This window comes from Nicotiana tomentosiformis, chromosome 10 (assembly GCF_000390325.3).
Source record: "Nicotiana tomentosiformis chromosome 10, ASM39032v3, whole genome shotgun sequence".
In the NCBI taxonomy this organism is placed as follows: domain Eukaryota; kingdom Viridiplantae; phylum Streptophyta; class Magnoliopsida; order Solanales; family Solanaceae; genus Nicotiana; species Nicotiana tomentosiformis.
This window is the reverse complement of record NC_090821.1, coordinates 52,115,569-52,125,582: the sequence shown is the minus strand read 5'-3', so window position 1 is coordinate 52,125,582 and position 10,014 is coordinate 52,115,569.

Below are 10,014 nucleotides of genomic sequence, written 5' to 3'. Positions count from 1 at the left end.
CGCAGTAGGTGTAAGAAGGGTGGAATGATATGGCGGGATAAGGGTGAATATGTTCTATACGGGGGGATCGGATTGCACACCGCAACAGAAGATATAAGGGTGATTTATGATACTCGTATTGATATATGGTGGGATCGGGTTGTGCACAACAACATTTATATATTATCTCTGTTGTTGATGTTATTACGGTGAAATAAGAGAGGATTCTGTATTGTACGGTAGGATCGGGTTGCGCGCCGCAACAACCTATATGTTTCCATTTGTTGAGTTGCGTTGGATTCCGGTATTTTTATTTGAATTGTTAAAGATTGGTAATTCTCGACGAATCTGGTTTATTCGTGAGGATGTGGTTATTATTTTCAGTTGACTGTTTAATTTTGTTTAGTATTTCTATTTTTCTATCATTATTATATATATTGTGTACATGTGTTAGTATAGGTGACATGTCTTAGCCTCGTCACCACTTCGTCAAGGTTAGGCTCGACAATTACCAGTGCATGGGGTTGGTTGTACTAATACTACACTCTGCACTCCTGTGAAGATTTTGGAGTCGGTCCCAACGGCGGCTACTAGAGAGCTTAGATTGGACAGCCTACAGAGTCTTGAGGTACATCTGCTCTGTGCTCGCAGCTCCTGAAGTCCCCTTCTTTGTTTAGATTTAGCTGTGTATTTTCATTCAGACAGCATTGTAATTATTTCAGAACCATATATGTATTACTCTAGTAGCTCGTGCACTTGTGACACCAGGTTTATTTTGTTTTAGGTGTTTGACAGTTTTAGCTTCCGTATTCATATTTCAGTTATTTCAGTATTTCTCGTTATTTAATTCAACTGTTAAAAATGGATAATATGTTCTAATGTTGGCTTTCCTAGAAAGCGAAATGTTAGGTGCCATCACGGTCCTGATATTAGGAATTTCGGGCCGTGACAAGTTGGTATCAAAGCACTAGGTTACATAGGTCTCACGAGTTACGAGCAAACTTAGTAGAGTATGGAGGATCGGTACGGAGACGTCTGCACTTATCTTCCAGAGGCTATGGAGTTAGGAACAACTTCACTTCTATTCTTCTCTGTCGTGCGATTTTATTTTATCATTGCTGATTGGACCCTTCTATTCTGTTCTCTCGCAGATAGCAAGAACGCGTACCGCATCTTCAATTGATAAACAGCCAGAGCCCCTAGGGGCAACTCCTACGAGGGGTAGAGGTTGAGGCCGAGGCCGTGCTAGAGGCCGAGGCAGAGGCGAGGCTTAGCCTAGAGCTTGAGCAGCAGCACCAGCGGTGGAGCCTCAAGTAGAGTTTGACGAGAAGGTTCTAGCCCAGGATGTGCCTGTTGGACCAGCTCAAGTCCCGGAGGGGTTCATCTCCACCCCAGTGCTTTAGGATGCTTTGGTCCGTTTGGTTGGCCTCAGGTCGGTGTCACGCCCCGAACCTGGGGGGCGAGACCGGCACCCGGTGCCTCACCTATCCTTGCATACCAACTTGCAACTAAGGGACTCTGAACATATAATGTCATACTTTGGCCATGGGGACTCATTGCAAGACAATTTGCGAAGCAAAATATAAAACTGAACGAAAACTGACGCTTACTAAACATAAGCATAAAGCTGGGCCGACAAGGCCGTCATAACTACTATAGCTGACAAACCAATAAAATACTCATATATGGCCTACAAGCCCTACATACTGCACTAACTGGCAGGATATGTCTACAAGCCTCTACTGATGGATGAACTATGATCGGAACAGGGCCTCGACCTACCCATAACATATATACACAAGATGTACACAAACTCTAGACCCGGCAACTCCGAAGGACGTGGAGCTTACTGATCAAGCTAAACTCGGGCAATACCTACTGAGGAGGTCTACCCGTCTGTCTGTCTGAATCTGCACTCATGAAATGTAGCGTCCCCAAAAAAAGGAACGTCAGTAAGAAATAATGTACCGAGTATGTAAGGTAATAAAATAACTGAAAGTTGAAACTGAACTGATAATATAATGACTGAAAGTAACTGGGAGTCAAAGATGATATGGAGATATACTTACCTGCTGATACTGACTCAACTCTCTCAATATAGTAAGTAAAATAAATGTCCAGCCGTAGTAGGCTCGCTCATAGGCGCTCGGCCATACTAAGCTCTGTATCTCGGCCATTCTAGGCTCGCTCACAGGCATTCGGCCATACTAAGCTCTGTATCTCGACCATTCTGGGCTCTCTCATAGGTGTCCGGCCATAGTAGGCTCGGTATATAACTTACCATCTGATCAAAGGTCCCCTAATAGGGGCCTGCCCACTGATTATAGCTCGATAGTGGTTGAAATACTGTAATACTATATATATATAGACTCTCTGCTCTCTTAGCTGAAAGAAGACAAAACTAAAATGAATATGAAGTCCCGATAAGGGAGAATGCTGTAACTTATAAGACTAGAAAAATGTACATAAATTCAGGAATATGAACTTCTCTTTATGTCTGGTTATCAAATACATGTAGTTACTGGATCATGCCAAAATGAAGGAAAGGTTTAGCCTTAACATACCTGAGCCAATTCTTTTGACAATCCCTTTAACATACGCCAATTACGATAAATCACGTAACGGCGGATTGAAGTAGGGGAAAATCCGTATGATATTCTTGAGGAAGATTGCACCTTATTCCCTTATAATCGCAAAATCCCGTTGCCGTAGCGTTATAAGGCTTCATATGAAATTATTGAGAATCCATCTGTTCCTTTGCAAATCTATGTATCTCAAATAATAATAATATAGGAAAGGCTCTTAACATTGTGGGTTGTGGGCCCCACTTTGTATGGTGACTAATAAGCCACTAAACTCACAACCTTTGCCACCTTGAAGAATGATTTAAGAGTCATATTTTGTGACTTTGTGGGCTGCCACATTTTTGGCTTATTAAGCTTATCCAATAAATTAATTAAGCTTATCCATAATTGTTTTAATTAACTTGTTAATTTCTCACTAATCAATAATTAACTAATTATCCATATAATTAAAAATTATCTCAAATTACTTAAAATACTACTCACTTTTAACTCTTTTATGTACCCTAGTATCATGGTCATGTGGTACCTTGTATGGCATTAGTCCATAAAATATCGGGTATTATAGCTCGGACCGTATTTTATCCCAAATTGACAAACTTCGACGAAATTCACTTTTTTCGATTCGCTTACCCTCCCACCTATTCACTTATCACTTATTTGAAATAGCGTAATACTTATAATCTCAAAATAATCTCATTCCCGAGCTTACGTTGATTAATCTTACGATGAAACTTTAACGTACAAAATGCGGGATGTAACATCTCATTTCCGAGCTTTCATCAATTTACTTGTGGCATACTTTTACGTATGAAAATATGGGGTGTAACATCATTCCCCCCTTTGTAACATTCGTCCTCGAATGTTGATTGATGCACTTATCATTCTCATAACCCATAGCTCTTGCGAATACTTTAATACTCTTCTTGCCATTTAGGCAACTGTTCTTTGAATAAATTCAAAGGCCAGGGCATTCCCCTCTTTAAGCCTCTTTCTCACACCACAACTTGTGGTCGGAATCCTTCCAATCTTGTAACTGTTGCTACCTTTTATCATGTAGCTTGTATGACTCTGACTTTGTAAGTGCGCCTATGCAACTCTTCTCTCTTTTTTCCTCCAGGTTTTAGCCAATCTCTAGGCCTCACTTTGTGAACATATATAGAACTTGACAAGATTTCCCTCTGGGCATCTATAGGTATACTGAAGTTCTTCACTCGGTACTTTGTCGAACTTACGACTATTGCTATATCTTATTTCATATACCCGGTTATCCATTCGTATGACTTTACTGCATCCAGGTAGGTCATACTATACCATAGCTCTTACTTCGATTTATCGTTACTGAGGTCTGCTACCAAACTCCAGGTTACTTTCATTGCTTATCCTATATGTATAAGTCTAAGTCCTTTAATACTTCCTCATTACTGTTTATCTTAAGAATGATGACCCAATCTCATCTCATACTTTGTAACTTTTATTTATCCATTATTGATTCATCTCAATGTTGTCACTAGGGCTTACGTCTCATCAGGGAATATCTGAAGTGGCTTGCCTAATCCACCTAGGGGCGATACTATACTTCAATAACCATATTTCATAGCATCTCAATGTGATTCTCCTTATGAGGGTATTTTAATCCTGTACAATTCATCAAATCATTACTCAATCGAAGGCCCAAACATCATCTTTTATTTATCGCAATTACACCCTCATTCTACTACCAGGGAAACATTCCATCTCTCCTAAATGTTATTAGTCTTAGACTCTTTTGAGTTCATTCAGGCTATGCTGAGCTTTCTATAACTTAGAGAAACCATTAGATCTCTTGTTTTCATGGGCTTAATCCTGAGGACTTATCCATTTACCGTTACCTTCTCACTCGCCCTTTCTTATCCTTACTCCTATCATAAAACCTTGTCGCTTTACTATACTTTAGCTTACGACCTATACATATCTAGTTATACTACTCGTAACCTTTCTTCAACTTGCTTGCACCATAAATTTCCTTATGTTATTCTGGAACATCAAGCGAGACATCACATCGTCTCTAAATCTTCTTTATTATCTTGGCTATATCTCTCAGTACCTAGAAACCATAGGCTGGAAGATATGCCACTGACGACGCCGCTACCATTCCTGGATATTGAATCCCATTGCTTTTAGCCTTTCGTCCGAAGTATGGACAATTCACAACCTTCTACATTTGAGTATCTCATACGTTGTTCATTTTTACCTTTCTTACCTTAAAATCTCGCATCACATCTTCTATCTCTTTCATAACCTCCCTTCCACATAGGTATAATTTACATTCACAACTTGATGTTCTATTATAATACTTGCACCTCTGGTGCATACATAATCTAGTGGGAGCTTCATACTGACTTCTTATGAGGCTGATACTCTTATAATTGGCTTTATCGTAGAGCCATTATAGAATATGGCTACTGCACTATCTCTCTTGTACCTTTGATATTTAATAGTGATCATACAATGTTCTCAATCGCAAGGACTATAATTTGTTGGGTCCAATAATCAGACTCCTTATTTACTTAGTTGATATAACTCTTTAGTTTCCTCTTCCCTCTAATCAACCTTTATGTAGGCTTAAGCTATCTTCCGATATGTGGCTCCTGGTATTAGTTATTACTTTAGCCTTTAATGGACACTATGGAATATCCAGGATACAATCTTCTAACAATTCAATCATTTGTCTATGACCTGGACTCAATTCTTTCTTTTAACTTATACCAGAGTCTTCTACGGCTGTATGATTGTCAACATATATGCTGCATGGATAATATTCCAAAATCTTAAGTGTGTTTGTAACGTAACTAACTCTAGATCATTGATCAAATAATTCCTTACGTTCTATCTCGGCTTTCTATAAACATAAGCTATTACTTTTCCTGGTCTTTCTGCCCTTTGTTGCATGCATGCTTAGCTTATCTTAGTGCCCACACATATTGGAATTCCATACAACCCATATGATCTTGAATATCACCTTTTGATTTTTTTTTCTTCTTCCAGTTCATTAGCCACGATAGGTGCCACTTTCTTATGGGGTGCATACAATGTTGTTGTGAGACTGTTGTTACAAGACCATTTTCTCTTTAGGTCATTGTGCTTAGGTTGAAGCCTTCTTCCTTATTTCGTCAGCTAGTATTTCGTTGTAGTACTTAGGGAAGACCCTCTGACTCTTGTAAAGCTGCGAGCTTATTACATCATATACCCAATAAAATATTTGATGTTCGTACTCACCTATAATTATCCTTAGTTATTTACCTCAATGCTCATGTGCTTGTATAGTCGCTTCTGAACTGAAGTTCCGACTGTCTTCCTAGTGAGACTCTTTTTTATTTCCGTAACATTCATATGGTACCTTTAACTACCGCAACTCCTATCTGAATATTTCTCAAGGGTGATGATGTCATATCTGCAAGACTGAATTCCCCATGTTGGGGTTCACTACATTTATCTTGCACAATCTATTGATTTGTTTGTATCCTCTTGTCTAGCCAGAACAGGGCTCTTCCAGAATCAACTACTAACTACTCGTTAGCCCATTCTCATATTAATATTCCGCGTAATCTTTCTTGGGTTATTTCCTCTGTCTTAACTTACGTCTCGTACTGGCTCCTTATTTATCAATAACTTCTCGGGCAGGAATCCTTACTTCCTCTCCTTGACGTGGTGTTTGCATAATGTTCGGGAATCGTAGCATATCTGTAGGCTTTGAATAAGTGCAATCTCATCCCTTTCTTATTTTTATCGCACTCTTCCTTTACCATTCCATAGTTACTAGAACCACTTAATTCTGACTTAATGCCACATCACTCAATATTCCTCTCTTTAAGGGAGTACTAAGGGTTAGAGCTACTACGATCTACTTATAGATGTTTTACCTCTTCATCTTTGGCATCTTTTTACATCATTGATGACCCTTACTCGCCTTGCGGTAATCTTTCTGTACCAAGGATAACAAAATTCCTTACTCACGAGGGTGGCACTTAGTGTTACTGGCCCACATAGTCTCTTAAGCTTAACTTTGCTCATATTACTTTCTTTAGGGAAGCGTCTTCCTGAATGACCATTCTCTGAATTTCTCATGAATATTCTTCTGTTATCCATTGTATTATCGCCGGAACGAAATCTGAAATTCTCATGATATCGACCATTATCAAATCACTCAGTCCCTAATTCATGTTTAGTTTATCTTGTTCCCCAGACTATACTGATTTCTATTATTCTGGGGTCTAACCTTTCCTTCTGGTAGTCGCGAACTTATTTCTCGAAATGAGGATATGACTTTATGGCTTATACTCTTTTGTTATCTCAAGGCCTATCACCTCTCGTCTTTTCCTTCACTTGACTATAGACTCTGTAATATTATCATCATTTTGATCTACTGTTGTCATCCATGTACCACATCTTACTCATAATGCTTCATTAACTCTCTTCTTATTTTCCGCTAACATTTATGTCTATCACTTTATTCTAAAAACTCGAACAAGACATTCTTTTGCTTTTAGCTCCCCTTGCTCCATCTATTGTCCCTTCGGGCTGCCTAACATTCTTTCTCTACTAGGGACGGGAGCCACACTAAGGTAATATTTATCCCTTCCAGGATTCCAGTTCCTATCTTTGTAATACTCATATCTAGATGTATTATTTTAAAATGCACCATCTATTAGCATGTTGGAAATATCCTTCGAAAATGTCAACTAACGCAAACAATCCATTCAGTATTTTAGGTTACTCTAACCCTAGCCGGATCCTGATATCCCGTCCTTCTCTTAAATCATATTTGTTAGCTTTCATAAGGCATAACTGAGATAGGTGTGGCCGGTTTTACATACCTCTACTACTGTTAAAGGTAACTCTAAATGCTTATATCTCCCTTCCTGAATGGTAAATAATGATAATCTTCATTAACTGGGTGCCTCGTACCCTTCTTCGCCTTGCTTCTTTTACTTGTTAAAACTTGTATCTACCTTCTGATTTTTTCGTTGCTTTTTACCATAAGGGTGAATAGATATTTTTGCCTTAAGGCTCCTTATCAAGAAGCTTACACATTTTAGTACACACATGATCTGCTGAATACCTCATATTTATTTATCATAAGCATGATGCAAAAATCGAGTTCCTCTAACCCAACTCTTCTACAGCTATATCTCTTACCAACAGTCTTTCTAGATGTAGGCATCATCGTATTATGAATACGATAGAGTTTAAGAAATTGAGTTTTTACAACTGAGCTCCACCACACGATCTAGAGTAATAAGAAAGAGTGACAGTCCTAAATGTCATGCAGCCTCCTGCTTATAAGTGTGGTGCACAACACACCCATAAACAAGATTCTGCTAGATATGGCTGGTAGACTCCCTAAGATAGAACTGCTCTGCTACCACTTTTGTCATGCCCCGAACCTGGGGGGAGAGACCGACACTCGGTGCCTCACCTATCCTTGCATACTAACTTGCGACTAAGGGACTCTAAACATATAATGTCATACTTTGGCCTACAAGCCTGTCATAACTACTGAAACTGAACGGAAACTGAAGCTGACTAAACATCAATATAAAGCTGGGCTAACAAAGCCGTCATAACTACTACAGTTGACAAACCAACAAAATATTCATACAAGAACTACAAGCCCAACATACTGTACTAACTGATAGGATATATCTACAAGCCTCTACTGATGGATGTACTGTGATCGGAACAGGGCCCCGACCTACCCATAACATATATACATATATACACAAGATGTACACAAACTCTAGACTCGATAACTCCGAAGGACGTAAAGCTTACCGATCAAGCAGAACTCAAGCAACACCTACTGAGGAGGTCTACCCGTCTGTCTATCTGAATCTGCATTCATGAAATGCAGCATCCCCAGAAAAAGGAATGTTAGTACAAAATAATGTACCGAGTATGTAAGGCAATAAAATAACTGAAAGCTGAAACTGAACTGATAATATAATAACTGAAAGTAACTCGGAGTCAAAGATGATATAGAGATATACTTACCTGCTGATACTGACTCAACTCTCTCAATATAGTAAGTAAAATAAATGTTCAGCCCTATAAGGCTCGGAACGTGTAACTACTCTGCCATAGTAGGCTCGCTCATAGGTGCTCGGCCATACTATGCTCTGTATCTCGGCCATTTTGGTCTTGCTCATAGGCGCTCGGCCACAGTAGGCTCGATATATAACTTACCATCTGATCTGAGATTGCCCAATAGGGGCCTGCCCACCTATTATAGCTCGATGGTTGTGAAAATACTATATATATATATATATATATATATATATATATTCATATATATATATATATATATATTCATAGACTCTCTGCTCTTTTGGCTGAAAGGAGACAAAATTAAACTGAATATGAAATCCCGATAATGGAGAATGTTGTAACTTATGAGACTAGGAAAATGTATATAAATTCAATAATATGATTTTCTCTTTATGTCTTGTTATCAAATACATGTAGTTACTGGATCATGCCAAAATGAAGGAAAGATTTAGCCTTAACATACCTAAGCCGATTCTCTTGATAATCCCTTTAACACACGTCAATTGCGATAAATCACGTAACGACGGATCGAAGTAGGGAAAATCAGTATGATATTCTTGAGAAGGATTGCACTGTATTCCCTTAGAATCGCAAAATCTCGTTGCCGTAGCGTTATAAGGCTTCATATGAAATTATTGAGAATCCATATGTTCCTTTGCAAATCTATGTATCTCAAATAATAATAATATAGGAAAGGCTCTTAATATTTTGGGTTTTGGGCCCCACTTTGTATGATGACTAATAAGCCACTAAACTCACAAATTTTGCCACCTTGATGAATGATTTAAGAGTCATATTTTGTGACTTTGTGGACTGCCACGTTTTTGGCTTATTAAGCTTATCCAATAAATTAATTAAGCTTATCCACAATTTCCATAATTGACTTTTTAATCTCAAACTAACCAATAATTAACCAATTATTCACATAATTAAGAATTATCTCAAATTACTTAAAATACTACTCACTTATAACAAACTTTATGTACCCTACTATCATGGTCATGTGGTACCTTGTATGGCATTAGTCCATAAAATTCCGGGTATTATAGCTCGAACTGTATTTTATCCCAAATTGACAAACTTCGACGAAATTCACTTTCTTCGATTCGCTTACCCTCTCACCTTCATGAATTCACCTATCACTTGTTTGAAATAGCATAATACTTATAATCTCAAGATAATCTCATTCCCAAGCTTACGTCGATTAATCTTACGATGAAACTTTAAAGTACAAAATGTGAGATGTAACATCTTATTTATGAGATTTCATCAATTTACTTGTGGCGTACTTTCACGTATGAAAACATGGTGTGTAATAGCCGGTACATTTCCTGTGGCACCAACCGTCTCTCAGACTGGGGAAGGA